This window comes from Mustela putorius, unplaced genomic scaffold (genome assembly GCF_011764305.1).
Source record: "Mustela putorius furo isolate JIRA1106 unplaced genomic scaffold, ASM1176430v1.1 tig00003836_pilon_pilon_pilon, whole genome shotgun sequence".
NCBI lineage: Eukaryota > Metazoa > Chordata > Mammalia > Carnivora > Mustelidae > Mustela > Mustela putorius.
This window is the reverse complement of record NW_025421989.1, coordinates 37,279,602-37,286,543: the sequence shown is the minus strand read 5'-3', so window position 1 is coordinate 37,286,543 and position 6,942 is coordinate 37,279,602.

The window sequence follows — 6,942 nt, the reverse complement described above, 5'->3', positions numbered from 1 at the left end:
CTTTTTAGGAATCCAAGCCAAGAACAAAAGGCCAGTCATACCCCCCTTAAAGCCTGAAAAGGTCTTCAAACTCAACATTGAGTATCCAAGTATATTAGGATAATTCTTTAATTTTTAAATTTTATTTTTTTAGGTTTTTATTTTTCAGAGAGAGCAACACAGACACACACACACACACAGAAAGAGAGGGAGAGAGAGAGAGTGAGAGAACAAGCAGGGAAAGTAGTAGAGGGAGATGGAGAAGCAGACTCCCCGTTGAGCAAAGAGCATGACTCAGGACTCCATCCCCAGGATCATGGCCTGAGCTGAAGACATGCTTAACCGATGAGCCATCCAGGCACCCAGGTAATTCTTTTAAACAAACATGTCCTAGGGATGGAGGAGGGACACACCCATGCACAACTCTCATGTATCTTTCCTTGCCTGCTCTGGTCAGGGCCACGTCAGTGTGGACAGAAATGGAAGATGTTCTAAGTCCTACACCATCCTTTGAACTCCATTCCTCCAACTTCTCTTCCCTCCCATCTGCCCTGTAACACACCGGCAGGCCAGTTCTCTCCACACCCCATTTTCAGGTATCACTCCCTGTCCAGAAACCCGTAGCGGCCTCCTGATTGGGCAGCCACAAGGCAGAATGTCTCTGCCTCATCCTAAGCCTCTGTCATATTCTGGGGAGAGAAGCTGGTTGTTCATTGTCCCAACCCCCTTCCTGCAGATCCCTGCATTGGCGGTGCCTGCCATTTGGCCACTGAGGGCCACAGTTCCTATTGGACTCCCTCCCATAGCTACAGTGGTTACTCTTGTTCTCGCTTTTACTTTTTTTTTTTTTTTTTTTTTTTTTTGTCAGAGAGAATGAGAGCGAGGGAGCCCAAGCAGGGGGAGCAGCAGGTACACTGAGCAGGCAGTCCGAGGCAGGATTCAATCCCAGGATCCCTGGATCATGACCTGAGCCAAAGGCAGACACTTAACTGAGTCACCCAGGTGTCCTTCCAGCTCTCTCTTCAGATCACTTAACCACTCTGTCCTTTTGAGCCTCTGGGCTACCTTCTTATCCTGGGGTAGTTGACTATCGCTTGTTAGTTCTTTCTGGTAAGCTCTCTCCACTTATCCTTCTGACTGGGCCATCTGTCTCCTGCCAGCAACCCCTGTGCTAGAGGGGAAATCAATAGTTCTGGGTTCCAGACTTACCCCTGTCACTTTCTGCCTGGTGTGACTCTGAGTGCCTTTGAGCCCTCTACTCATTATCTGTTAATGGAAACAATATGGCCTACGCAGCATGCCTCATAGGGTTGCTAGGCTAATGAAATTTGGTTTTGTGCTGAAAAAGATATTGTTCCATAAATGTGGAGAACCCCATAAACCTCAGATTTTGTTATTATCATCTTAGAAGAATCTTGAGACTCAAAAAAACACATTCCCAGGAAAGGGGGGAAAAAACAGGAATAGGGTCATGGAAGGAAGCAGACAACTCAAGAGAAACATCCATGCCACTTATAAGTCACTTATGTCAGTGATTCATCTGGGGCCATCCTCACTCAGGGACTCAAGCGCAGGGCAACCCTGTGTGTTGCCATAGCAACTGCCAGCCTGAATCTGGAAATTCCAGCAGCTTACAATATCAATCATTACTAGAAAAGGGGTCAGAGCAAACTGCAAAAAATGTATATCATGGTGGCCACAGAAAGAACCGTAGTAAAGACATTCAGTAGAAGTTATTCTCAAAGTATTGGCCATGGACCCACAGCATCAATATCACTGGGAACTTACTAGACATGCAGAGACTTAAGCCCCACTCAAGTCCTATTGAATCAGAAACTCCAGGGGTGGGACCCAGCACTGTGTTTTAATAAGCCCTCTAAGTGATTTCAGTGCATGCTAACATTTGAGAACCACCACCCTAACAGTCAGGAAGTTTGGCTTCCAATCCCTGTGTCCAAACCTGCAGAGTGTGAATAATGAAGAGATTGAAGTAAATGTTTAAAAATGGAAGGCAGGTATGATCTCATCTTTTCCCTGTGGCTTACTTGAGTAGGAATGGTGACTGAACTATAGCAGTGGAAAGTCTGACCGTATGCATTCTGTCTCTGCATGACAAATGGCCACAAATTGACTAGCTTACAACAACATACATTCATTATCTCAGTGTCTGTGGGTCACAAGTCTGGGCGTGATTTAACTGGGTCCTCTGCTTTAGTAGCTCACAAAGTTGCAATGAAGGTGTTGGGCGGGACTGTGTTCCCATCTGAGGCTTGACTGGAGAAGGATTTGCTACCGAGTGGCCTCATATTGGCAGAATTCATTTCCTTGTGGCTGTAGGATTCATGGAAGCTAGCTTCTTCAAAGCCAGCCACTGAGAGAGAAACCTCTAGCTAAATGGAATCTTATGTAACAGAACACAGACATGGCAGTGACCATCTATCACTTTGACATATTCTGCGGGTTAGAAGTAAGTCACAGGTGTCCCCCACACTCAAGGGGAGGAGAAGGGATATATAAGGGTGTGAACAGAAGGAGGTGGGGATCATAAGAGCCATATACCAAGAAAGTCTTCTAGAGTCTATCCTCTGGCCGCCATGATTATTCATGTCTCTCTCACATGGGAAATACATTTACCCTTGTCCAAAGATTCCCAAGAGTTGCATGGCATTAGAGGGTCAGCTCAAAGTCCAAAATCTCATAATCTAAATCAGGTCCAGGTATGGAGGAGACTTCTGGGTGTCACAGATGCACAGCTCTGGGGCTACAATTGCTTTCCCGCTGTAGGCCCTGTGAAACTAAAGAGGCACATTACCCACTCCCCGCATACCCAATATACAATGGTGAGACGAACACAGCACAAAGGCGGCAGACATTCCAGTTCCAAAAGGGACAGAATGGAGAGGAAAAGGAGTCAACAGTCCATGGCCGTTCTGAAATCCAAGCAGGCAGATAGTGCGAGTTACTTGATTAAATTTCAGGGTGGAAATCATTTTTCCTGGCTCTTAACTCCACCCTCTGCTCTTGGTTCTGTGTTAATCATCCTTCTGTTCTCACAAGAAGTAGCCTGTATTTGCCACTTGGTGGTTTTATCAGCCTGATTCCTGCCAGTGTACTTTTGGGGATCCAGCTGCCTCTCCATTTTGTACTCTCCTTGTCCTTTTCAGTTCAAGTTGGCAGTGTTTATTATGAAACAATTTTCTCAGAAACTTTGTGGGTGTTCCGTGGATTTCAGAGGGGTTTGCTCCATTAGACGAAAACCACACCCATAGATTTTTGTTGTTGTTGTTGTTTTCCCAAAACAATCCCTTCTCTATTCAGACCTCTTGTTGGGAGGGCATAGAGGCTTTCTAGAAAGCCTGTGGTTTGATTGAGAGGATCTGTGAAACACAATCTCTTGAAAGGGTCCCTTGTATGACCAAACACTCTAACGTTTCTGACTTCTTGACCTTTCTGACATTTTAGCAAAAGCTTATAGGGTTATACTCTTCCTAGACAGTCTTTGTCTAGACGGAGCTGTCTTAATTTTAGCATCTCTTTGCCATCTGAAAAGACTGCATTTCCAAAATCATCAAGTCCTCTTTCTTCTTTTTTTTCTTCTCTCGATTTCTCTCCTCTTATATTTCACTCCAATCAAGAAGAATAAACTAGGCAACACTGTTAATACTTCACTGGTGAATCTCCTTAGCTCAATAACTGAGTTCAATGGCTTCTAAGTTGTGCTTTGCCCATAACAGCAGGAGATCCTTTTTCTGAGCCTTCTGTTCCTACATAACAAGGATTCTCCTTTCTTCCATTCCATTAACACATTCCTCACTTCATCTGAACCCTCACCCATAGAATATTCCAAGTCCAGACTTCTACTGCTGGAGGCAACTTTGGCTTTCTCTAGAATGTTCCTCCAGATTCTTCCAGAGTCTATCTACTGCTAAGCTGCAAAGCCATTCCCACATTTCTAGGCATTTGTTACAGCAACATTCTACTACTTGTACCAAAATATGTTAGTTTTTTATCACTGTATGATGAATTTTCATGAAATTAGCAGCTTAATACAAGATTCATTAGTTATCTCAGCTTCTGTAGGTCAGAAGTTATAGTATTATTTAGTTTGGGCCTCTGTTCAGGGTCTCATGAGGTTGAAATAAAAGGATCAGCCAGAAGTCAGAGGGCTGAGTGCAGAGGAATTTGACTCCAAGCTCCCTCGGGTTCCTGGAAGAATTCGTTTCCTTGGGGCTGTAGGATTCATGGAAGCTTGCTTCCTCAGAGCCAGTGAGAGAGAGACTGCTAGGAAGATAGAGTCTTGTATATTGTAACATAATCATTGGGATGACATCCCTCACATTTGCCATAATTTATTGATCAGAAGCAAGTCACAGATTTCACACACATTCCAAGGGAGAGGATTATATAAGGGCATAAACACAAGAAGACAGAGGATTTTTGGAGTCACCCTAAAATCTGTTTGCCATGCTGACCTTTTTCAAAATAAACAGAACAAACAAAAATTTCAGGGGAAGAATCCCTTTACATGAAGAACATGTGTAAATTAAAACCTAGGAGCTCATGGGTCAGTGGGAAGAGAAAAGTAATTAAGTATGGAAAGGAATTTTTTAAATGATTTTATTTCTTTATTTGAGAGAGAGAGCAAGCAAGAGAGAGAGCACAAGTTGGGGGTGGAGAAGCAGAGGGGGAGGGAGAAGCAGACTCCCCGCTGAGTGGGGACCCTGACACGGGGCTTGATCCCAGAACTCCACGATTGTGACCTTAAACCGAAGCCAGAAGTTTAACCAAGTGAGCCACCCAGGTGTCCCTAGAAAGACATTTTTAAAAAAAAAGATTTCACTATAGATTGCTAAGAGAGGTGTGGAGGATGCTTAATAAAGATGATGCAGAAAGAAGGGAAAGAGCCCAAAGGATAAACTAGTTAGGAAAAGATAGCTAGGTGAGGTAAAACTTAGAATGTACTTCAGACAGTGGATACTATTTAGAAATGAAGAGAGCATTTCTTTATGTAGCGAAGACACGAAAACTAGTCAGAGTTGGTAACCAGCATGGAACATAGAAGGGACAGCTGGGAGACTGAAGTGATTCGGTGGTTCTCTACCATGGCTACACATTTGAATCACCTGGAAACTTTAATAAAGTACTGATTCCAAGGTTGATGCCAGGTGTCACATTTCAGCTGGGAGGTGGTAAAGCCCAGAAGTCAGTGCTGATCAAATTGTTTAAGCTAATGGCATCTGGGTCCAGAACTTGTAGCCTCTGAAAGTGAAAAAATAAATATCTGTTGTTTAAGCCAAATATAAAAATAAAAGTGCTCAGGGTAAAATTAGTGAAGAGCAGGGCTGAACGCTGCAAGACTGATTAAAAAGCATATTCCTATGAAACTAAGCGGTGGGTCACATTAGGATGTCAAATAGGATGAACTGTAGGTTACGTGTATCACCTAGAACATAGAACAAAAAACCAGTTTAGACACACCCCAGTTCTGCATAAGCATAGAACATAGATGTGTTACACATTTCTGATGCCTATTTCAGATCTTCTTACTCTCATCTGTTTTCTTTTCAGCTATTGTGGTGACAGGAAGTTTGATGAGGCCTTTCTTCCTCTGGTCCCAATCAGGGTGCCTCCCCTCCCAGCTAAACCTCCTGCTTCTCTCCTTGGTACTCTGGCCCATACCTTCACCTTGGCCTGCACAAACCAGAAGTGTAGGATGGTTAACATCCTGTGGAGTAAACCTTTGACCAATGAGATCCAAGAACCGGTAAATAAATCTCTTCCTCTTTATCTACACACTGTCCCCAGCGGAGTCCTTGAGTGCTTTCTATAGTGATATTTTTGGGGGGGGGGTCGAGTGCCACAAATCTAGCATTCTGTTGCACTTAACAACAGAGGGCTTAACGGCACCATTTTATGTTTGTTGTACTTCAGCTGTCCCACTCTCTTCCTCTCCTGCTTCCTGAAATAGTATCCCTGATAAAATACAAGCAATGGGCTTCAGGAAACTTAAGCTCTGCTTTCTGCCGAACCCAAGGTACAAATGTAGGTACCTTGCACTACATCAGTTTGGAGCTTATATTTCTATTGTACAAACTATATTTGAAACTTTGTTTTCACATTTAAACACTTGCCACATTTTAAAACCTAATACTGTTTGGGGGAAATGTAACATACCATTAAAAATCTTAAGTCACATACAAATCTTAAGTAAATAAAATTGGTAGAATGTCATAATACGTGGAGAAGACATTTTGAAAAGGAACAAGATGGGGTGCAAAGCCAGTGTGCTGCCGGTGCTAAGAAAAGCTAAGTAACTGCAAATAAACCAATTATTATTTTTTTTTTAAAATTTTAAGTAGGCTTCATACCTGAAGTGGGCCTTGAACCCACAACCCTGTAATCAAGAGTCACATGGTCTTCCCACTGAGCCACCTAAAACAATTACCTGTTTTTAACAACTTTATTGAGGTATAATTGATGTATGACAAACTATAGATATTTAAAGACTGTTATTTATAATTTTGACATATGTAAATATGCTTGAGACCATAACCACAATTGAAATGATAAACATCTCCATCACTCTCCAAAGGTCTCTTATTTCATGTTGGAATAGCTCCCCCATTGCCCTCTGAGCTCTAGCCTCCCTTCCCTGGGAAACTTATGATCTTATTATCTGTCATTATAGATTAAATTGCATTTTCTAGAACTTTATGTAAATGAATCATAAATATATATATACTCTTTTAGTCCAGCTTCTTTACTCAGCATAATTATTTTGAGAGCCATTTATGTTGCAGTATATATCAATAGTTCATTTCATTTTATTACTGAGTGGTATCACATTGAATAACTACATCATGATTTGTTTATTTATTCCCTCACCAGTTGATGGATATTTGGATAATTTACAGCTGAGGGCTATGTTTTAAAAAGTTGTTGTGGACTACCTGTACAAGTATT